General features: G+C 47.0%; 1 long non-coding RNA gene across 3 annotated transcripts; it reads right to left on the bottom strand.

Annotated features, from left to right (window-relative positions):
* On the bottom strand, window positions 1-23128 carry LOC127052661 (uncharacterized). Of its 3 annotated transcripts, XR_007774838.1 has the most exons (4): window positions 23038-23128; window positions 5283-5332; window positions 1390-2384; window positions 1-936 (listed from the first exon to the last, which is right to left on the bottom strand). It is a non-coding gene; the product is annotated as an uncharacterized LOC127052661 (long non-coding RNA). The 3 variants fall into 3 exon arrangements; XR_007774839.1 differs by lacking the exon at window positions 5283-5332; XR_007774837.1 differs by lacking the exon at window positions 5283-5332 and having other exon boundaries at window positions 21721-23065.
* Window positions 23129-24615: the final 1487 nt, after the last annotated feature.

Below are 24615 nucleotides of genomic sequence, written 5' to 3'. Positions count from 1 at the left end.
TTCCTATTTTTCATATTTTATTAGAATTCAAAATTTCAGTGAAATTCTCCAACTAAGTCAAAACCAAATATCGAACATCACTACAAATAGCGAACAGCAAGTTTTCTTGTGAGCTAATGAATATCCTTGTGGCTTCGAACAGCATCTGGTCCCCAACCAAGAACCTAGGTGTGTGAAGCAGGGATTCAAACCAAACAGCTGGAGCTCCCTTCATAGCTCTTAGTCTGGGTTTTATATGATGATTCCTTCTATTTACATTCTGATTCTCTCATTATAACCTTTGTTTCCTAGTCAGCTTTATGACACCACCTGAAAATACAGCAGGTGCCCAGCTTATTATCTGTGTTGTCATTTATCTCCCAAACTACTGTCCGCTAGCTATCCATCTGAGCTGGAGCTGGGTGAAATGTTTCAGTCAAACAGTTTATTCACTGAAAAATTCAGTTTTGAGGTGACCAAAGCTATCAATTAATTCAGCTTGAGTTCAGCAAACAGTTTTAGCTGATTAAACCGATGGCAAACATTTTTCTGAAAAGTCAAAGTGGTTCATTTTGATTCTTTTTTAACTGAAATGTTTCAACTTTTCATTTGGAAAGGTTTCATTTTGAAATTTAGCTAGATTGGTTTACAAAAAAATTAAAGGGTAAAAAACACCCAAAAACGTCACAAAATCAGAAATCGAGGAAAATAGATCTGTGTTAAATGTAACATTTCATATGACCCAGAACAATTTTTCTTTGTTTTGGCCAAAAAACCAAAAAAATCAGTTATTTGCTCAACTCTGCTACATGTTATTAGAGTCCATTTAGCTCTGAACACTAGCCTAATGTCATTGAAGCCAAGAACTTACCAAGATTCAAAACGGGATTGGACAATTATGTGAATATAGAGAATTATCATTATTAATTACAATTTTTTTTGGCAGGAATACTAAACCTTGTGTTTCAAATCTTAATTCAGTCTCTAACTATTAGAGACCAGGATGAGACCTTCATGGGGAGCAGATTATTCCACATTTACTACTCTGTGTTCTTACACCTTTGTCTCAAGCATCTGGTGTTGGCCAGTGTTGGAGATGAGATACAGGACTGGATGGCCCTTGGGTCTGATCCAGTCTGGCAATTCCTATGCTGCTAAGATCATGAATAGGTTGAAACATGTTGCTTTATGAGTGCAAGGTCCTACTTCTCCTACCACCTCTGTTTCAAGGCAATAAAAAGAAACTACAAAAAACAAATACTGGACAAGGGGCACTTCCTGTCACAGCATTATATTCATGGCACAAAATCATACAGCCTCAGTGTATAGGATTTTCTTGCATTAATAGTGCTGAAATACAGGACAAAACGCATCCTATATTCACTTGAGATGGGACACAGCAAATTAAACCCCAGTTAAGGCACACCCTTGGATCCAAATCCAGCTCCGAACTCTGCGAGTTGGGGCCTGCAGGCCAAAACCAGAACAGTCCCCAGTGCCTTCAAACCACTAGCTAAGTTTGGAACTGGATCCAGATCCAGACCCAACATTCACAGCTGGGCCCAGCTGTATAAAAGTCTTAAATTAGATGCCTAGATCCAAACCCAAACTTTGGGTCCTGTCCTGAACTTTCTAGGGCAGACCCAGAGCAGAACAGTGTATCCAAACACCCCAAAATTCTGGGGAAGAGTGGGCTGGAGTTGGGGTCCAAATCCTTCTGAGCTTGGTCTCATCTCCTGGAAAAGAGTGAGCTCTAAACACAGGCATCTGATGACTCTATCGAATAGTAACGCACCACCTAACCTATGATTTCGCTGCCCTGGCACCTTACGCTTTTGAAATGGATGAATGGGCATTAATTGAAGCGGATGGCTTTCTATTCCTGTGCCTGAGATCAGTGATAGGCCCAGAATGACAGGACCCTGGACACCGCAGGAGAAGAACGTTGAGAGGTTGTTCACATCCTGGTCTGAAGCTCTCATTGGAAAGAGGAGATGTTCCTGGAGATCTGTGGCTGGGCCGTTCCTCAAGCTGTTTTGCTGCTCTTTAAGGAAGGCAATAGACTGTATAGTTATCACCTGAAATGGGATGAAATCCCTCCCACCAAACTATACAACCTACTACCTCACCTCCACAGAGCAGTACAGAGGCCTGCTGAGTGCCACAGCCCCAACCTGGGACAGGGTTGCGCCCGAGCTTGGCTGCGTCTCCACTGGCAGCACTGGGGTGGTTGTGTGATGACCTGACTGTCTCCTTAGGAAAGACAGTAGATTGTATAGTTAGCTCAAAGGGAGGGTAGGACTCCACAACTATTCAATCTACTACCTCAGCCTCAAGGACAGCACAGGGCCGTGATGGCCCATCCTGGCGGCAACAGCTCCGGGAGGAGGTGGGCCATGTGGGTTCTGCAAAGAGAAAAAACAAGCAGGGTCAGCCTTCATGGTGACTGAGGCAACAGCGAGTGCAAAGCATTAGTTCTGCCCCCATTGCCCCTCACTCGGGCTCCCTCTCCTTCCTTAAATGCCCTTTGATTTGCACAGGCCAAATGAACCCCAGACAGCAATTAAGTTGCCTGCAAACTTTAGCCATTTGAACTATCTGAGTGCTTCTGAATGTACCATCGGTACCCAGGGACCCATTGTAAACTGCATCAGGGCGACTGCAGAATATAGGGAGATCCATGCAGGCAGAATGTCCCTGCTGCAGTACCAAGTCTACCAGGTACCATCTATCCAGTTAGAATGCAATGTCTGAATGTACCAGGTGAGTTTGGAACACACCTGCAGGGCCACAGAAATGGACCAAGTCAGACAAGGCAGAACACATCTGCTGAGGCACTGAGCGTACCAATTAGATGAACAGACTAGATATAAGCAGGTACAATGCAGCTTCCCAATGTACCTGGTGTCAGGTACATCTAGGTAGAGCTCATTTGCAGAGCTAGTGAATGCACCAATGCAAGCTACAATGTTCCTTCAATGTTATAACAGAGGGCGGCAGCACAGGAGGGCAAAGTTTAACAAGGGATGAAAACATGCTGGCTTTCATCCAGTCCCAAGTGCTTGATGTATTTCTCCTCCACTTAGCACACAATGAGCACCATTTTTATTCCCCAGCCACCCAAATACTGATGCAAACTGGCTGGGGGGGTGCATTTGATTTAAAGAAAATTAATGAGTCTGGGTGTAGTAACAATAGCTAGCTGCAAACAAACTAAAGTTCTCTGGAAGGGCAAAGAACATCTGGGGCATAAGCAAAAGACTACTCATTTTAGCATAACAAATGAGGTGAGCATGTAGACCATTTTTTCTAAAGAGATCAGGTCCAAATCCTCCAGATTTCAGCACCTAATTCCCATTGATTTCAGTAGGAATTAGGTGCCTAAATATGTCTGAAGATTTGGGCACTTTTTTTTGTAAAGTGGCCAGATTTTCAGAATTGCTCAGTATGTTGGATGCACATTGGGTGCTGAGCTCTTCTGAAACTATGCCCATAATGTGGGTCCAATGAGAGCTGAGCCCTTGAAAATCTGGCCCTCGGTGTAGGTTATAGTGCTCGTTAAAAAATGCCAGTTATTTTGGTGGAAAACTTTCAAAATAATGTGGAGGGTTGTGGGTTTTTTTAATTTCCTGTGAATGTTTCATTTTTTCAATGAAAAAATAAAACCTGAAAAAAATCACTTTTTGAAAATTGTTTCCAGCATAAAATTTCCTTTTTTTTTTAAATATATACATAACCCAAAGCCAAATATTTTTACCAGAGCCTTCTCCCCCAAAATTTTCAGCGTTTTATTACAAAAAGAAAAGAAAAAAGAAAAAATTTTAACCAAATCAGGGAAAAAAATTGCTTTGGTCAAAAAGATATTTTTCACCCTCCCCCCGAAAGGGTTGATGAAAATTTTTCAACCAACTCTAGTAAGTTACTGTAGTAGTTAAGTTAATTCAAAGCAATAGTGGGGAAGGTGCAGAGGAAGAGAGAAAGTATACTATGGAAAAGTGGGCAAGCACTGAGATGCCCAGATACCTTCAGCATATTCTGTCCAACTCATCTATTCCAGCAGTCGCTTGTTCTGGGGAAATTGGGTTGAAATTTCCCAGTTTCCTCGCATCTCCCAGCTAACAGTTGGACTGATCAGAGCTCTGATAAACATTTCCGTCTCTGCATCCTCAGTGCAAGCATCTCCATAGTTAGACTCATTCATTGCTCTCATTTTAGGAAATACCAAGTCTAGATTCCAAATGCTGAATGGCTGCAAACTGGATGGTCCCCCAGGGCATCTCAGGACATTAAGGTCCAGCTCCTCAAAGGTATTTTGATGCCTACCTCCCATTGATTTCAGCGGGAGTTAGGCACCTAAATACCTTTTAAAATCTGGTCCCACTGTTTTGAAAACATTACCCTCTGAACAGAGAGTTCAGAGGAAGTGACACCAGCTTCTTCCCTTCCAGATGCACATACAAATGCACCAGAATCAGCCCAAACTGAAAACCTGCATGAATTTTTAAAAGTTTGGTTCTCCGTCTTTGTATCTAACAGTTTCTGAGAGGAACAACCCCAAGATTTCAATACTCACACTATTACCTAGCCAGGAATCTGAAGCATTATACATGGGAATCTAAATTCATTTGGGGATGAGGGCTTGGGCAGAAATACTAATAAGTTCCCCCAAAGCCCATAGTAACAGCAAGTTCCTCAGGGTAGCAAAGAATTTGATGCATACTCATTTCTGGGGGAAATGACTGCTCTTCTTTTGTTTGGGATCAATAAACCACTGACCATGATCAGCACTTCAGATTCCTTAAGAGAAGCCCCATAACGGTGTCCTCAGAGTTTTTAAACATCAGCATATGAGGCAAGTTTGAGCACGAGTCAATGATCTGATCTGAAAACATTGGAGGCACGGCGAGATACTGAGGTCACCTCAAAGGCTCTGAAAATATCAGGAAAGGCTCTGAAGGTCTGACGTGCTGATCTAGTTTATTAAAGAGTCCTGAGTGAATGGGAGAGGATGGACGGGAGAGCCACGAAACAACAAATTAGCTGCTTTAAAAGCAGACACTGCTTTCAGCTTTTGTTTAGTCACAGGCCTTGCGAGACAGTGCCAAAACGATCTGGGGACAGGTGGAGTTTTCCAGCAAGAAATCAGGGCCTTGCTTCTCTTACAACTTTTTCAATCTCCTCAAGCAACAGCTGAACTGGGACAGAACCAGCCTCAGCTTTTAAAAAAAAAATCGGTATTAAGTCAGCTGTCTGCATTGACACAAAATGGCTGCCTGTCAGCCATTTTGTTTCCTTACACTTACCTATATGGAAGCATGCAGCCCCTTAACATTGCATTCGCCTCACTGTTTTGCTAAAGAGGAAAAAAAAGTGTCAGTCCCAAACTTTTCAACGGCCCGAGAAGTTCTTCTTGTTGCAGTAACATCATTTGTCTGTATAAGCCCCTTCTGCTGTGTGTAGTTCCTTCATTTCCTCAACTCACAGCAGCTGTTTACATGTTTTGATTTGCCGTGCTTCCTGTGACAATACGGTATTGGTTTTGTGCATCTGGGCATGGCACCATTTAGAACTGGCTCAGTTGCACATGCCAGCAGAGTGAGAAACCTGACTATAGAAAGCAACCCGTGGTCTAGCATTCACCTGGAGTTGTCCCCACATGAAGACAAAAAGATCATTTCCAAACTAGCTAAAGAGAGCAACAGGTCTCCTTTAAGTATTTTAGTTTAACTTTGTGTAGAAAAGCAACAGAACCTAACTTCATTTCACAATCCGGACTCAAGAGTGTGACTTAAACTAATACACTTACAAGAGTTAATCAGACGTGCAGTATACAGGGAAAGAGAGAAGACAAATGCAAGCAGAGATTCTTAAAATTCATTCTTAAAACCGTCTTGGTGCATCTGTGGTAATTTTTCTCCTCCGTGTTTTATTAATGAAACAGATCACACTTTATAATAAGGATACATTTATAAAGGGCTAATACATGATTAAAAGATGTTTCTATAAACGGCTAATCAATTGTTAGAAATTGCTCTGGACTCCAATAGGCTGTTAATAAGCATCTATACCATCTTCTATGGATGTACTATTCATATCTGTAACAGGCTTATCACATCTGCTCATCCTTTATTAACCTTTTAGAAACCCTTTGCAAATGTGCCCTAAATATAAAGAGTGACCACCAAGATAACACATTGGATAGACTTCCAATCAGTATCTTTACCATATATTCATATATTCTGCTCTCCCTTGCAAAAAAGTTCTATAGAATTTATTAGAATGAAACCAGCAAAGTTCTGTTGACATTTAATAGAAGTCTAGAGACATTTATTCTAAAATAGAGTAATTTTAATAGAGAACGGGACCCTATGGATTGCTCTATTTTAACAGTTCTATAGATTTTGATAGGAGGGATAGAATTCTCTATTAAAGTCCATACGCTGGTTTGAAAATCCTACAAAAATAGGGTGACCAGACAGCAAATGTGAAAAACCAGGACAGGAGGTCAGAGGTAATAGGTGGCTGTCTATATAAGAAAAAGACCCAAAAATCGGGACTGTCCCTATAAAATCAGGACCTCTGGTCACCCTATACAGAAAGAAGATTGCTTTCTGTTAAATTCTATAGAGCTTTTCCATAGAGGTTTCATTCAGGTATCGTTATAATTCAGACATTACTCACACACGGTGTCAAATAATGCAAGCACCAGTTGTATACCATCCAAAGTATTTTCATTTAAAATCAGAACTAAACACCCCAAGCCTGCAGATACAGTACCAGCTGCATGATTGCCATTTCCGTTGCAACCGTCCACCTTGTCCTTTTATGACAAAGCTATTTACATATAGAGGCAAATCCCTTTTCAAAAAATAAGTCTCTGTGTGCTGCCCTCAATCCTGGCTCCTTTTTCAAAGTATCTGGGGCTGTAACGTACTCCCCCAAAGAAAGGTGATACTATCACCAAAAACCAATGAACCGCCTGTCTTATCGAAATCTGATTGCTGCTGGACTGAGATATGTTGATCTGAACGTCCACAGACCAACTGAGCAATGTGATTGTTAGCTGATAAACACAATCATGCTACTGGGGGGGAAAATGCAGACATACTACTCTTTTTTTGGATGCACCTTTGCCATGATTCTGCACAGAAACATATGGGAACAGCAGCAAGTTCCCCTCAACTTTCACAGCATACCACTTTTCATGGCGCCTCCACCATATATCACACCTTAAAGGTCACATCTTGGTACTGGAAATGTCTTGTTATTATAGTACCGCACCAGCAGCATGATAAATAACTAAACTATTAGCAGTCAAAAAGCAAGAAAGACATGTTTTTAAAATAAATTCACCTATTATAATGCTGAGCTGAAAATTTTTAAGGGGACGCATTTAAACCAAACCAAGCCAAACCAAACCAGAGAGATCACTTTAGCTAAATCCATGTGTTACTGGATCCGAGGAAAGGTCAAATCCTATTTTCATCTACAGCAAGAGGACACACAACAGGTTAAAGGCATTGATCGGTTCTAATCATACCGAGCCCCTGTGTAATACTGCCTGCCCGTCCAAAAACAAATTAGACAATAGCACTCGCTGGTATTTTATAAACACACAAGAAAGGAGGGTTGCTTTATTGAACATACCAAACAAACCTTTCCATCCGGCTATACTGTGCAGCCACACATTTCTGCATGCCCCAAGTAGCGCTATATTGATAACACAATAGCTCAGTTTGGCAAACCAAGGCATTTTCAATGCTCAGCATATGCCAAAACTACCCACTCTCTGTCTCCGACTTTGGTCTCCTTCCAAACAGGTCCCTTTTTTTTTCCGTTACAGCCGGTGCCACGTAGAGACAGAAGCGTTAGGCTCGAAAATGGCCACCGTCTCCGACAAGAGCCAAGTCCCAGCATCCTCGCTTCCCCCTTCCAGACAGCAAACAAAATGGCCCAGCAGCAGCCATTTTGTTTGCTCTGGAATGGGAGGGAGAAGGGAAGGGAGGGGAGGCGCAAACGGGGGCAGGGGAGTATAAATTAGACAGGAATCAAAGCTCCACAGAGATGTACTGCTGCATGTTTGCTTCCTGACGCTGGGGAGCGAACGGCCCATCCAGCCCAGCAGCAACAGAGAAACGGATCAGGTCCTGAGCTTTCTAACTTCTTATAGGCAACTGAGCTTGAATCTGCTGAACTTAAAAAGGTAACACAGCATTCCCAAGGCCAGCTGGGTGCCCCCACCTCAGCTGTCGGCACAGGCAGGGGTTCTACTCAGTCCACCCACCTGGACGGAGGGGATGCCTGGCTTGCTCTGTGTAAAAGTTCCTGATGAGAACACAGCAGGAGAACGGAAACCAACCCGGGAATGTCAAACTCCTGAACTTCCCTGGACAGGAAACTGTGCAAATAACACCCACGTAAGGGCATGGGGCGGGGAGCCCAGAGCAAGCAAAAGGGCCCTCGGGAGAGAGATTCATTGGCAATAGGGACAGTACAACCTATAGACTGGCTCCTTATGCCAGCTGCATAGCAGTTGCGGGGGAAAACGTTTTTCTGGCATTTATTAGCTAGGTTAAGGTTTCCCCGATAAACCAATTGTTTCTGATACAGCAGCAATACAGAATGGTTTGGCTTAGTACCTGCCACTGTTCTGTGCTCCCAGAGCCAGGTATTTAGTAACACCTCACTTACTGGGAGCTTCTTGAACTAGGGCTGGATCCTAAGCCCAGTGAAAGCAATGGGATCAGGCCCTCAATGCTTGATATTGAAGTACCTAACAGTGCTAGTGAACACGTCCACTTGGTAGTGCCCTATACTGCCTGAAGTAAAGGCCCCACATTCCCACTCAGGCACAGGCAAAGGGCACAAACCTGGGGCAGATTCTTTTGGGGCTGGTGGTCTGCTCTGGTGGAATCGGGAGAAGGATCTTTCCCAGGACCTTGCAAGTAATCCAGTGCTGTTGGCTTTCATTAGCCGCCCTGCGCTCTCTGGGGCTAGAGGGAGCCCGGTCTGACTTAATGCTGAGACTGTGATGAAGGAAAGGCACTTGTTGCATGCATCATCTATGCCTCCTTTTCTATTCCAGCCTGGTGAGGAGGCAGCAGCCCGGCCTTTCACAGAAGTGAACTCCTGGTGAGATAGCTACCAGGGCGTCAGCCTGGGTATGTGAAATGCTGCTGTCAAGGTAAGCCCATGGCAAGGACTGGAGCCCGAGGGAGCAGGGGTGGCCCTCACACCATTGTCCCTCTCACTAGAAGGGAATCTGGATGCATTCTGAGCACCTGTCCAATGTTACGCTACATACAGGCCCATGGGGAGAGAGCTGGAGCATCACCCCAGTAGATCACTCCCTGGTCTACTGCCTGGGGTCACAGCTCACAAACCAGGCTCAGTTAAAGTCTCCCTCCCTTTGGCAGCAGAGAGGACAGGAGAGGTGCAGAGCGAAGCCCGAATTGGGGTGAGGCACCTCTCCAACACACCACTCATCTCCGCCCCTCATTGACAGTCTTAGCAGAGAGGCCCAGGACTGAACTCACCCTGGAGATTGACCTCACCCTAGGCATGGATCCTTCCAGGTCTCAAGCCAAGGGCGATTCTGAGACCGACTGGACGAAGAGGACTGTGAGTGGTAGCAAGTGTTGAACCTCCATAGCTTAGAGGTCTTCCATAAACAGGAGAAACACAGCACTTGCCTGACACACCATGACAATGACAATGGCCGTGAGTTTTAGGATTCTGCCAAAACCCTCTCTGCCCTCACCTCCTGCTCTTGCATTGTAATGGCCCATCGCATCGTGACGTTGTAAGGACACAATGAGATCTGGAGGCGTCTCGTGTGTAGCCCAGTATAAATTCACTCTCAGTCTTTAGGTTTGCAAGATGCAGGACAAATCTATGGGAATCAAGACTGTCCCCTCAGGATTTGGAATGGGTGAGAGCCCTGCTCCAACTATCAGCTCCAGCACCCAGGCTGAAGCAACTGTAAATGCCAAAACCTGGCAGAGAGATTGAAAACCTTAAAGACGCCATGGCAAAATCTCCAAAGAAAGGGTGTTAACTGGGCATGTCACTTAGTCACCCAGTGCCTCAGTCTCCCCATCTGTATAATGGGGGTAAAGAAACTGATCCACCTTTGCAACGTCCCCCAAGATCTTCAGATGAAAAGTGCTATGCAGGACATGGGCCAAGTTCTATTATCTTTTTTAAAAAGCCCTCCTCTTTCTGTCCTGGTGGGGTTGCAGCCTGGCTGTTAAACATCCCTCTCTTGCACCCATTCACACTCTCCTTGCTCGTGCAAACACACCTTCCAGCCCCGTCACTGGCTCAGGCACACACACACTCCCTCCCTTGTGCAGACACGCACCCACTAGGGTGGCCAGATGTCCTGATTTTATAGGGACAGGCCTGATATTTAGGGCTTTGACTTATATAGGTGCCTATTACCCCCTACCCCCATCCCAATTTTTCACACTTGCTGTCTGATCACCCTAGCACGCACACACACATGCATTCAATGTCCCTCACACATGCATGGACCCTCTTTCTTGCTGGCATCCTTCCTTGTACAATTGTCCCTTTCCTTGTGTATACACGCACGCGCCTATAGTGTACATGCACACAGTACCTGGACTAAATTGTACTGACGACACAGCAAGCACTCTGGGGCGGAGTGTGACTCAAGCACTGTTAATTGTCTCTGCCATTCATGCACCATCTCCCTCATGACCCTCATCCCCACCCTCACTGTAATGTTGCCTGGGAGGCTGCCTCGGCAGCCCATAGCCCATGTTCTCAGAGAAGGTTGCCTTGCAGACAAAGTGTCCTCAGTGTGAACTCTTCTGGGCCCGGCTGCAGCTGTTAAGTTTTTATTTAAAATGAGGCTAAAAATAAAACCTGGTGCAAGTTCCCCATTCATCAGAGATCCACTGGGTTTGTTTCCCTCTAACTGAGAGCATGGCAACACGGCCAGATGGGAGTGGCTCCGAGCTGCTCCTGTTTGCTAGCTGAGCTCTGTGCACTGTGCATGTAATAGCACCAGGATCACTTGGCTCAAGAGCCCAGAGCCTTCTGTCTAGGCTCAATGCTCTTTGTTCTGCAGGCTGCCTGGGCACTTCCTTGGGGGGACTTTTGCACAGTCAGTGAAATATACTTTGCCCACAATGGCTGGGATTTCAAATAAGCTTCAGTTAGGCATCCAAATCCCACTACAAGTGACTAGGAGCTACCTCCTGTTCGTTCCAGGAAGAGCTAGGCAATGGCAATGCACATCAGTTCTCGGTGCAACTAATAGAAACCCCAGAATATTTTACATGGAGGTAGGCAGTGACTAAACCAGACACCCCACCACCCAAGTTTTGAGAGACATACTGCAAAGGGTATTGCCAGACGGGAGCTGCTAGGGATTGGTGGAGCAGAGCTATTGAATGGGAAAGGAACAGCCTGGCCCAACCTTGTACTGGGGTGGGAGAAAGTAAATACCTATCACCCCTAACAATCTGCGACTGAAGCCCTTAGGGCTGGGTTTGCAAAGCTGCTTTGGGGATCTGGATGTGCAGTTCCAAATAGTTACCGTGGGAGCTGGGATCCAAATCCCTGAGTCTCAGCCTTGGTCTTTCCCACTTAGGGTGACCAGATGTCCTGATTTATAGGGACAGTCCCAATATTTGGGGCTTTGTCTTATACAGGCTCCCATTACTCCTCACAATGTGTCCCAATTTTTCACACTTGCTGTCTGGTCACCCTATTCGCACTGCAACTGACTAGGGCTAATGAGATCAGCTGCTCACCATCTTGTGGTTCAGCCTTTGGGCCTCCCCGGCATCAAGATCTCATTCAGAGAAATCCCACAGTGAGGATGTTTGCTGGAGTCCCTCCCAGGCTTGTCCTAAATCCTTCTGGCTTATCCAGGGCTCCATGGGCCTTCTGGGACACATCTCTAGTGTCTCTTTGCATAGACGTTCTTCTGTGATGCTCTCTCCCCACAAACACCGACCACATTGCTTCTGGTTTATGTAATATACAACTTCTGCCCATGTGGACAGGTAACAAAAGGGCTTGATTGGTTTCATCAGTGGAAGATGCCTCATGCATCCCCTATAGAAAGGGAGGAACAGGGCTGTTTTCTCCTCACACAGTACAAGTGGGTGGATGCAGAATTAAGTCTTGTTAAACGGATGGAGTTATATCTGTCCAGGTTGTTATGGCAGCACCTTTCATTGTAATATTTGAGCACCTCCCACCCCAAGAGTGTTTAAGAAATCCTAGAATGGCAGCACTTTATAGTAGGGTGTCTTCACAAAGATCATTTGTGAAGAGAAGGCAGAGAGGCAATGTGGTCTGTCAGTCTGAGCATGGGACTGGATTGCATTCACCCCATGTCCTATCTGCCACTGACTTACTGGGTGAGTCACCTTGCCTATCAGTGCCTCAGTTTCTTCATCCGGGAGATTAACACCCGCTCCCTGTGGTGCTGGGAATATTGATTAGCTAATGCCCTACTGTGCTTTGAACAAGTAAAACATTTAAGGTGCTAAATACTGTGAAGCTCTGAACCCAAGACTGGCTTCAAACAAGGGTGGGCTTCCAACTAGTATAAATCTGCAGAGTGCACCCAGTCCTGAAACAAAAAATCAATCTTGTTTTCATTTTTCAAGATCTATTTCCACAACTCTTGAAGCTACTAAGTAAGAGCTGTGCCCAGAGCCCATTCTAATTTACTGAGCCACTGACCTAGTTCAGAGCCCTCTCCTCTGAGGATCCATCACACAGGAGCCTAGAAATGCGGTTGAGGTTCTTCTCTTCCTGGTGTTGGCATTGAGGGTCCGTCCCAGCTGGGCACAGAAATCCAGTTCAGGATCTTCTCCTATGGCCTACAGCCAGAGCCCATTGAACTTGTACATATGACTTTGCCTCTGAACTGTGCCCTGAGTCCATTCTGGATGATTTCCCAATCCCAGCTCCTTCTCTTCCTTCCAGAAAGCTCACCAAATGAGACAGACCTCCACCAGCTAGAAAGAGTGATGCTTTCACCTGGATCAAATAAGTGGGACACATTCCAAATTGGATTTGGATGTATAGTAGATGTGGATGCTGTAGATCAAACTTCTTTAGACATAGGCCTGTGTTGGACACATCAAAAGAGCAATCAGGCATTTTATGCAGCCTCAGACCCATCCGGATGTCTGCCCAGGATTTCTAATAGGGGTCACCTAGCAATTAGATTTACGAATGACTGCTAAGGTCCAGAGTCAACTCTCAGGGTCATAACCTAGCTCTGACGTATCTAAATCAAACACCCGACCACCATGACTGGGTGTCATACAGCAGGGGCAGAAGTGTTGGTTTTGACACTCTTGCACTGATCCTTTCCCATTCATTCCATCTGAATTCTGCACTTCAACATTGCAGAGAAAATCACCTTCCTAGAGCAGAGTTTTTGTACACAGGTGGGCATGGGGTGGAGAGGGGGAAAAAAGCTAGTTTTCTATCACAAAGAATGTTTTGCTCGGAGATGCAAAAAAAAAAAAAAAAAAAAAAAAAAAAAAAAAAAAAAGGTGTTTGTGCCTCAAAGGGAAATCTGCCTTCATATGCCTGGCTTGCAGACCTAGTTTAAGGGGTCTAACAGATGCATCTAATATGTTAATGAAGAAAACAGATACAGCAGCCTCGATCATTCCGCTGCAAGAAATGGCCATCCAGTGATTAAAACCGGCTTAACCGTAAGCCATCGAACTGCATTTCCAGTTAAAGAGCTTTCAGGTATTTGCTGCACAGGTGTTTAACTCATTAGTTTTCAGCACACGTAGGTGGCCCTTGTCTCTTTTGGCCGATCCTGGAGCTGGGCCTTCGATCATGCAAAGAAACGTCCTAAATGGAACCTCTGAAAGTCAAGATCTCCAGTGGGTTCTGCAGGGCTCTTCCCAGACAAGAAGACACAGATCCTGGCCCAAGGATCTCCCCATCTAGGCTGGACAAATGTACTGGCCATAGTGGGAGGGATGGATGGAACATGAAGTCGTGACAATTTGCCTTGTTGGGGACTTGAGTCAGGCATGTCTGTGGCCCTAGAAAAGAGATAGAGCCTGATTCTCTTCTCTCAGCAGTTATGTATATCCATGGATTTCAACTGAGTTACTCCTGCTTTGAAAGAATTGTACAGGGACGAGAATTAACTCATTTTTATAGGTCAAATTTTCAAAATTCCTAGAGTTAGACACCTAACTCCACAGTTGGAACAACTAGGCACTCACAGCCTGATCCAAAACCCTTTGAACTCAATGGAAAACTTTCAATGGATCAGCCCTTACGGCTGAATTTTTGAAAGAGCTCAGATGCTTAAATGGGAACTAACTAGGAGCCAGATTTTCAAACATACCTAGCTGTTCCTAGCGTGACACTATGGCCAGGTTTTCAAAAGAGCCCTGCACCCGAAGTGCTGAGCTCTTCAAAAATCTGGTTCCATCATTGTGCATGCAAAGTTCTTAAAAATTTAGTCAGTAGTGCTAAAATAAGTATATAGGGGGACTACCTTTAGCTTCCACTTTGCAACACATATATTTACAACATAGCCCCAAAACAGTTGCATTTCTCTTTCCTTGCCGTTGTGACTAACAACCTCACAGAGGCTTGTCGTTTATATTTCTTTGCCAACTCACAGAATCCTGTTCAGTTTTGTCCCATCAGCTGTTTGGACGACATCGACAGCTTTTAACCCAGTGCTTCTTATGTTGTTGATCTTCCATACCCTTCTGTGTGTCCTGCCATGCTCCAGGATGTCAGCAGGGCCCGGAGAATAGGGTGGATCTCTTGGAGTTCAGCAGTGGCAGACCACAGAACAGTGCAGGGCCTATGCAAAACAAGGACTGCAGCTTTTGTTTGCTTTTGTTCATCCCTTGTTGACAAACGAGTGCATATCAGAATCATAGAATGATAAAATTTAGAATCCAGAGGACACTCCCATCCAATTTTGAGAGGATTTAAAAGAGGTTAAATGTTGGGCCTAAGCTAGTAGCATTCCTCGAACATCGAGTGAAATGTTTAATTCATACCAAGTCCCTCAAATTGTTTCTGGCTGAAAATGATGCAGTTCCTCTTCAGTATGAATTGTGGAACAATGAGGAAATGTCAGAAGCGCGACGGCTTGGGACGTTTAAAATGACACTGAGCCTAGAGTGTCGACTCTTTGGGGAGGAATTGTCTTTTTGTTCTAGGTTTGTATAGCCCCTGGCACAGCAGGGGCCTGGGCCAGGACTTGGGGCTGCTAGGATGTACTACACTGCAAATAATAAATAATCAAGCACTGAAGCATAATATGTGGGGGGAGGCATAGCTCAGTAGTTTGAGCATTGGCCTGCTAAACCCAGGGTTGTAAGCTCAATCCTTGAGAGGGCCATTTAGGGATCTGGGGCAAAAATCTGTCTGGCGATGGGTCCTGCTTTGAGCAGGGGATTGGACTAGCTGACCTTCTGAGGTCCCTTCCAACCCTGATATTCTATGATCAAGGAGATGGGGCACAGGGGTAGGAAACAGAAGGGCTGGGTGACCTTTCAGAAGTCACCATGCTACTGTACCTCACAGCAGTGTTGTGAAGAATCATTAGCTAATGGGACAGATCCTCCATTAACTTAATTCATACCAGCTGAGACACTGGCCCAGCAGTTGTAAAGCACTTTTGACAAGGTGCTACATAAATGCCAAATTTTTATTATCAGGGTAGGACAAGTCCTGAATAAAGACAGGCTCCAAACTCCATTATTTAGGCCTGATGGGAGCTGCTGGATACTCACTGCTTTTGAAAAGCAGGCCCCTTATTTAGACCCCTGTACAGTATAAGGCCTTTGGAACCTAACTTTAGGCCCCCTTTTAAAAAATCCTGGTGATGAACAGCAAGCTTGCACTGGTGTGTGTGTGTGGGGTGGGGGGTGAACATGATGACATCATCCACCTTGAACTTCTCAGAGTGAAGTCAAGGAGCAACTAGCTGGAAAGCTCAGAGCCTACAACTGTCTTAGAAAGGGCACCCCAAAGACAACTCAGGGATCATAAAGCAGATTCTGATCCCCCCAAATGGGATATCTGCTCTTTCGTGGGTAGAGAGGACATTTTACCCAGGTCACTACTGCAATTCACAACAGCCATACTATTACTGACACTGCCATTCAATTAGCTGTAGTTCTCATTAAGCCGTTTCTGAGCTGCTGAATCACTGATCAGCATTGCTGGCTGGGAGGGGAGGATTGGACTGTGGTAGGGTGTCCTGGCTATTGATGTCAAGCTGTGCTGGTCAAATGTCCCAAAGTATAAAGAAGCCTTCTGCCTGTGACTGGGGAAGCACTGCTGATGTGTAAGGACAAACAGATGGGTCAGTTTCACAGGGAGATTGTGAACTCCAGACTCACCAGCTGAAAGATTTCCTCCTAAGTCCACCTCCATGTCTCTGGGCATTAGTCCCCTTCACCTGGAAATCCCATCTCAGATAATTCCCAAAGATGGGCCCTGTGCTGCAGAGCTGAGATCCAGATGGGAACTCCCACAGAGTTCTGGGGTGTTAGGTCCTAAACCTTAGACTGGATCCAATCTCAAACAGCAGTTTCAAATGCTCCATGCTATGTTTTTCCCTTACTTTGCAGCCTCATGTTATGGCTCTTCCTTCCTCCCTGCATCTCCTAAAACCTGGGGAGCAGGCTGGATTCACAGAAGCAACTCCTTCAGCAAAGAAACCTGCAGGATTCCTGCATCCTGCAGGACTCAGGAGCATAAAACTGCTCCCACAACAAGTCTGATGTTTCTGTTGCCCTGGCCATCATCCCTGAAGAATGCCAAAGTGCTACAGACTGTGCTGTCAATTAATATGTTCAACATAGGTCGGCAAATGTACAGAGTAAGGCAGGTACCTTGGGCAAGACACAGGAAGCGCTGCATCCTCCACTGAAATGCAGCCACCTCTGGGGTAAAATATAGCAAGCGTTGAACAGTGCACAGCAATCCTGCACAGTAAAGGAGTCAAGAATCCCTCAATGTATTGAAACTTCAGAGGGAATCTAAGGGTAGGTGGAATATAATGGATCAGACCCAACATCAGTTCTCTAAGTAATAGTCTTGCTCTATACAACGGGAACTTTAATGCTCGCAAGGGGTTAGGAGCTCAGTTTTACAACTCCCTCAGCACTGGTGCATTGGTACAGTTCTGCCTCAGAGGGAAGAGGCCCAGAGGCTGAATCATGAGCCTTGCAGTGCTCTGGGTTTCCTCTGCACACCTCTGGCAGCCACCTACCATCTCGGCCCCCACCTGGCTTAGCTCATGAGACAGATGAGCCCAGCATGCCTGCAATGCTGGCTGCAAAGAACAACAAAGATTCTGTCTGCATGTATTTTTGCTATTCAGCTTGTTTGTTCCCTCACTAGTCGGCCAGCTGGGCACCTCTGGCGCAAAGGGGAAGCTGAGGTGGATTCCAGGGAACTCCGCTGTATAAATAGCTGCCCTTAAATCAGCAGCTACAGTCCTCTTTAGCATTTGTCCCTCAATGATTAACTCTGCCTGCTGGAGACCAGCTGCTTGAATGGGAGCCCAGCCTGCATTCCAATGGGGCTGCCGGGACTCTCCTCCCACTGCGCACTCAGGGTTCTCCTTCCTCTTCCAGAGAGTTCCTTTCAAATGCCCCCTAGATGCCTGCTGCAGGGTTGGGACAAGCTAATTCCCCCTCCCTGCCCCCATACACGCACTCCCCCAAAGTCATTCCTTGGGTCCCTGCAGCTGAAAGCTTGAGATTCCATGCACTGCCCCAAACTCTCCTATCTCCCTTCCAGCCCCTAGCTGGCACAGATTGTATCCAGAGCTTGTATGCAATGGGGATATAGGGGTCCAGCCCAAGCCAGGGCAGAGATAAAGGAGACACACTCCCTCCCTGAATCCTCGGTGGCAATCATGTTATTCCCATGAGTTCTCAGGCCAGCGGAGGTCACTCACACTCTTCACCACCTGGCCCATGGAACATCCCACAAGTTCTGTTAGGACTCCATGACCCGGAAAGCCCTCGTGCCTCCAGGGCAGCTTTGGCTGAGCTGAGCGTGGACACTGCCCATCAGGCAGAGAGAAGAAATGAGGTGCCCCCGTGCTCTAGTGCACAAACCCTAGGATGGTGGGGGAGGCTGAAGGTTCATGTGGAGCAATCTATCATGCAAGAACCGTTCACTCGGACAAGCCGTAGGGACAGGGCTGTGCTGCTGTGCAAAGAATCCTGGGAGTGGGAGCCTCTCCTTAAGGATCAATGTATTTTTCACTGCTCAAACCTAGAGCGGTGAGGACAAGGTAAGCAGCAGAGCAGAGCCAGTCATGAAGCAGTAATTGCAGGGGGACCTCCAAAGGTGCTGGTCCTCCCACTGCATTAGGTGCCTAAAGACCTTCAGCCATCTGGGCCCCACTCCTTACTCATGTTACAATGCAACACCATCACCACCGCCACAAAGGTCTTTTTGAGCAAGTTCCAACTTAAGGCCAGTAAAAGACACAATGATCCAATTGCAAATTCCCTCTTAATTTAAAGAATTTATTATTATCGTTTAGCCACGGTCTGGGAGCTCAAGTCTTATTTTGCTGCTCGCCGTACAGAACACAACAGCTGCGTCCCTTGGCAGAGCCCTGAAGGGCGCTTGCAGGGGTGCCAGATGTTTTGCTTAGGACACGTCAGAAATTTCTTGCTCCAGCTCAGCCTCGCCCTGAGGGCCTGATCCAAAGCCCACTGGAGTCAATGGGCGTCTTCCCGTTAACTTCAGTGGGCTTTGGATGAGGTCTCATGACTTCTTCTTAAGAAAAAAAAGGGAGGAGTAGCATTTCATGTAGCTTGGGAAATTAATGTCCCTGACCCTAGGCTGTATTTATAACAATAATCTGCTGGGGAGAATGGAGACTATTAAGAGTCCCCTTCTCGTTATCATTGAAGAGTCAGATCCTCTGATGATGTAAACTGGCCTAGCTCCATTGACTTCAACTGAGGCCTGGTCAATCTACACTAAAAAGTTAGGTCAACCCAGCCACGTTGCTCAGGGATGTGAAAAGTCCACACCCCAAGTGACATAATTAAGCCGACCTAACTGCCAGTGCAGACAGTGCTCCCTCAATGGACGAATTCTTCCATCAACCTAGCTCCTGCCTCTCGGGGAGGTGGATTAACTATGCCAACAGGAGAACCCTTGCCATTGGCGTAGGCTGTGTCTACAGTGATGTGCTACTGTAGCATTTCAAGTGTAGACAAGCCCTGAACTAGGCTGATTTAGACCAGATCTTCAGCTGGCACCAAAAGTCCTGTTTGGGACCTGATCCTGAGAACTCCTGAGCAGCCCTAGCTCCTGCTCAAGTTAGCATCAAGCCTTGACTGCCAAATGTATCTGAGGTGAAATCCAGTGACCTGTTTTTCAGAGGTGCTGGGCATCTGCAGCTTTCATTGCCTTCAGCTGGACATATGGGCACTCAGTGCTTATGCAAATCAGGCCTTGGGATTGGACTACCGTCCTTTGAGTCGAATGCGTTATTTCTAGGGTCCAATTTACATGGACGTCATCAGCACTCAAGTCACCACCCACAGCACTTCTAAAGGGATTCTCATCGGGGGGCATCTCAAAAAACAAAATGGTCCATCCTGTGTCCCTTCAGATCATTGAACAAATGGAGAAACTGAGGCTTTGAAAACTTATGATGTATTAATTGCCTGTTGTATGCTCAGCAGTGTACAGAATATGGCTTATGGGCCAGTTTGACTTAATGGGACTTGGCCACCTTGATGCTTTTGAAAATCTAACTAGGCAGCTCTCTGCATCTTCAGGGGCCTAATATCTTTACAAATTTGGCCTTACGTGACTTATCTACAGTCACGCAGTACTGGCATAATGGAGTCCTGACTTGGCTATTGCAATAAAAATAGTACATTACCAGGCGAGGAACCCAGGAGTCCTGGCACCCAGTCACCTTATTCTACTATTCCCCAATGACTTCCTAACTGGTTCACATCCAAGGGGACCAGAAAAGCATTTTTCTTTCCTTCCTCAGTCGGATATTTTAATGCTACCTTAAAGAAGAGGTTTGAGTGTCTTACACATTTTGCCAGGGCAAGCCTAAGGTGAACAGGGGGATCGTTTCACCCTCACTTCCCATTCGGGAGCAGGCGGTGAGTGTTCTGCTGGGAGCGGGTGACAATCTGGAAGTGAAAAAGGGGATTTTCAGAGCCCAGTTTGTGTCTCTGTAGGAAAGGCCTAGTTCAATGAAAGGCCTAGTTTCCCAGTGCTTAAAAGGGACCCTCAGTGCATTTCACACGTTTCTGTTCGGGTTCTTCTATCACCTCAGCACCGTAGTATCTGAGCTCCTGCATGCAGCACTGGTTAAGAGCGCAGCAGTGCTGGGGAACCCAGGCCCAGGTGCTTAGTATTCAGCATGCATGCTCCTTAAAAGAAAAACCAGAGGCCAATTTTAAGATCTCACTGTACACATGGCAGGGGCTTTCTGAGGGATGTATTTGGAGGTGTGGGGGGCGGGGGGGCAGAGGGATGCCCTTACTGCTTACAAACATTTCCAGAAAGAGTTCAGGAGGGAGGAAGGCGCAGTGGGGGGTGGGGGGGGGGGGGAATCTGTTGCTCTCACTGAAACAATCTGCTTTTGTTGCGTACAAAACAGGCCTAAATTAAGTTTGACATAAAGAGGCCAGATTTTTAGAGGCCGGGCCAAAATCCTGAGCTGTGTTATGCCAGAGTCTGGAGTGGAATTGCTCTGGATTTACACCAATTGCCAGGGAGGACAGGGTCTAGCCCCACAAAGGGAGGAGCCCTCCAGCAGGAGAGACAGTGTGCACTCTACAAAGTGCCCTCTGTAATCCTGCCCAGCATTCCCAGATGCCTCTGTTATCTGGGCAGATTCCGCTCAATAAAGCCCCGTCCAGGTCCTTCTCCAAAGGCCACCACTGTGCTCCAGAAACCATCCCTCCTGCACGCCTCGCTCTCCCTCGCGCCTTCTCTTGGCACTTTAACAACCCGAGCCACCTCTGGGCAACACAAGTGGGCAAACCAGAGAAAGATCCCCAGGCACCTCCCACCCCGCTGAGACCTCGCGCCCCAGTAGGCCCCCCCGAATCTCTGCCAAGCAAGCCAAAGGGATGGAAAACGAGCTAGCTTTTAAACAGTTAACGCATCACAAAATGAAGAGAGAGGATCCAGCCATCTTATTTCCCTCCTCCTCCCTCACTCCAGATTAAATTCTCCCCAAAATATTCTCCCCCTCTGCCCCAGCCTGTGCTGGATTCCCTCCCACCCCACCCTGCATGATGGAAAAGGAGCACGGGCCCAGGGGTCGGCTCCGCATTGTAAGCTTCTACCACGTTAGCTGCGGCTGCCATGTTGAATGGCAAATCCGACATGATTCAACATTTTCCCTCTGCGTTGCATAGGGTGGCGAAACGAAACACACACCCAGCCCCAAGCACCTCTTAAGAGCTGCAAATGGCCCAATCTGCAGGTGGAGGGGAAGGGGAGGCCAAAGAAAAACGATCATCGAATCCTGTTTCAAATATGTTTTTTTAAAGGCAGATGTTTTAGCCCCAAGGACCGAAGGAGCAAAAGGAAGAGGAGGGGTGAGGGTTGCAGCAACAATAAAGCAACTGAGCATTTGGACAAATGAAACATTATTTAAAATTAAAAATAAAATAAGACAAATGTAAGAGCTAGGTTTGATTTCGTACCAAGCCAGCGAGAGAGACGCACCGTGGAGGAGAATAGTTTGGTTGTTGAAGTAGCCACTGGATTTAGCTCCGCTTTTCCGGACAATCATCGGGGAAGGATCCTTTTTCGAGAAAGGCCAGTTTGAGGGAGGCAGCTTTTTTTTTCCTCCTCCTCCTCTCTCTCTCTCTCTCTCTCTCTCCCCTTTCCTTCTCCTAACAGCTCGGCGCTAAGAAATGGGCGGTGCCTTCATGCCAGGCTTCATCCAAACGAGACGCCAAAGGCCGAGCAGAGGCTGGCACAAAGGGACACTGGCAGGAATTCCAGCACTCAGGAGCTGCCTTTCCTTGTGCCCTTGGGACAATCTCTCTATTACATAGCTCGAATTTAAAAAAACAAAAAATAAAAAAAACCAACCCCATTCTGGCTGCTCTTCCGAGAGCCATGCTCAGAAAAGTTACCCAAGCCCAGTTGAAAACACCCCAAAGGACAAAAACTTCCTTTAGATCAACACAGGTTAAACAAAAGGCCAGTTTTTACCTCCCCCCCACCCCGCCCCGACCTCCCCAGCATGTCAGCCCAACGTCTGCGTGAAAATAAATCCTGGTTCCCTCCTTCCTGGTTTTCAGGAGGTGGCGGGGTCCTTTAGCAGGAGAGAGAGAATGAGACACACCCAAACAGAGAGAGATCTATAGCGAAAAACCTTACCGCAGAGGAAGAATCGGTTTTTGCTGCCTTTAAGTACCTGGGGGTGTGCCGATAATAAAAGGGGGTTAAGTAGTGGAGGTAGGAGGTGGGGGGGGGCAGCTGGGGCTGGTAACGCAGCTAGGCAGATGCCAAAAAAAAGCAGAACAAAACACGTTTTCGTTTTGTCTGCACCAGCCTGCGACAGAGAGCGAGCGAGAGATGCACAGTGAAAAAGCTGCTGTGCTCGGAAACGGGCCTACAGCCACTTTGGAAGCCTCGGCAATAATTCTCTCCCTTCCTCGCCTTCACCCTGCCCACTCTGGCTCGACTGCCAAGTCAGAGAGTTGGCACGGCTTCCTAGGCAGCGCGGAACAAAGCCATCACCCATCCCTGAACAGGCGCTGATGGCAGGCTAAGTGACAGGCGCATCTTCTGCATGTTAATCCAAGGGGTGAGAAGGAGAGAGCAAAATCCACTGGCTCCCCTGCCACCGGCCACTCCTTTCCAACCCAAGCCCCGGTGGGCCCCGTGCACAGTTCGGAAGGCAGGAGCCCTGGAGAAACAGAGCTGGCCGCACCGGCAAGTCAAGCAAACAACAAGCACAGGATTTAAATACAAACCACCACCCGACCCAGCAGCACCCTGGCAAACAAGGCCGCTCGGCATCTGCTGTACCTGTTCCCGCTGCCTTCATCTCGCCTTGGAACCGTGACAAGAGAGAAGCGTCGCCTCTGGTGGGCTCTCACAGCCTCGGGTCTGCAACCCTGTGCAGGAAGTTGGCACCGATCCCAGGTAGGACTTTACTCCCACATCTCCCCCCCCCCTCGCCTCCCGCGTCTTTCTCTCCCCTCCCCTCCTCCACCCACCCCATTCCTTGGCAAATCCCCCCCACCCCCATTCTTAACTTACTCCCCTCCCTCGGCTGCACCGGCGCAGGGCATGCTAGCGACCAGACATGTTCAATGCCCTTCAGAGCACCAGCCAAGAAACACGCACACGCACACACCCCTTAAGGGTGACCCGGGCAGCACAGAGAAAGCAGCTGGCTCCCCTAAATGCCTGTTTTGACACGAGGTTGGGTTGGGTGAGTCGGGATGGCGGGTTTGGGGGGGGGGGGTTGTTTTGGATTTTTTTGTCCTTGGCAGTCTGGTCCAAACACAAGAGAAAGGGAGGGGAAAAAAAAATATTACAGCCCCGACTCTGTCCAGGACAATCACTAGGGAAGGTGGAGATTAGTGCAACTCCCAGATTACAACCCTCCCTCCCAGCTTCCCCCCCATCCATTCACCCCCCTCCCCTTCGTCTTTTTTAATATTCCCAGCGCCTGCATTATTCCAGTCCACAAGCGGGAAGGAGTTTACAGTACAGGCTCTCTCTTGAGGCTGCCAGCAGGAAAGAGAGGGAGTTCTCACAATCGAACAGCGAGAAGAGCAAGGAGAAATTAACATCCAATTAGCGCCGTGTTTAACGAGGGAGACAGAGGCAGCCGTTGTTTTATTGCCCTGTTCTTTTCATTCGGATCTGACAGGCAGCGCGGCAGGCACCCCCGGTTGCAGTGACGTCATTTTCCCCCCCTTTTTCCTCCTCTAAGTTTCCCAGAGGTGATCGTCAACTCAGCTGGGGAAATTCGTTACTTTGTTGCATTAAAAATTATTCTCCTTCCTCTCCCCCCCCCAAAACGAACAAAAAAACCGTCTCCCTTCGTTCTTGCAAAAGCCAAACCGGGAGAAGATTTCTCTGCGTCTGTCTCGCTCGCTTGTTTTCCTGCTCTGAGACAGCTCTCTCAGCTTGTAAAAGTTTGAGCCATGTGACACTCCACCCAGCCTCCTTTGGCAGCGTGACAAGAACCGCTTTGGTGTATCAAAGAGAACCGGCAGCTTTTAAGGAAGAAACTCGATTCAGAAAGATTAAAGAATTATGATGTTTTAATCAAGGGAGAGAGAGTGGTTGGGGTGGGAAAACTGCTCATTGCATCTGGATCAACATGAGCGGCCTTCACAAAAGGCTGTGGCAGCAGGAGTGTTTGAGGAGGTGGTGGTGGCGGGGGGCTTTGAAGCAGAATCGGGAAAAACATATTTAACAGTTCCAAGCTTGTCATTTTCCCTGCTCCCGCTCCCCTTCTTTAAGCTGCTGTGAAGATAGGCTGGGAAGCGAGCGTCACATTTACAAGGTCTTCACCATCTCTTGTGGAATCCTGCAACCTGTCACAAAACTCTCATGGAACTTTTCCATCTCCAGAGAGGCAGGGACAGA

The sequence above is a fragment of the Gopherus flavomarginatus genome, chromosome 5, assembly GCF_025201925.1.
Source record: "Gopherus flavomarginatus isolate rGopFla2 chromosome 5, rGopFla2.mat.asm, whole genome shotgun sequence".
Lineage (NCBI taxonomy): Eukaryota > Metazoa > Chordata > Testudines > Testudinidae > Gopherus > Gopherus flavomarginatus.
The sequence above is the reverse complement of the archived record's forward strand: the minus strand, read 5'-3'. Positions and strand labels throughout refer to the sequence as shown.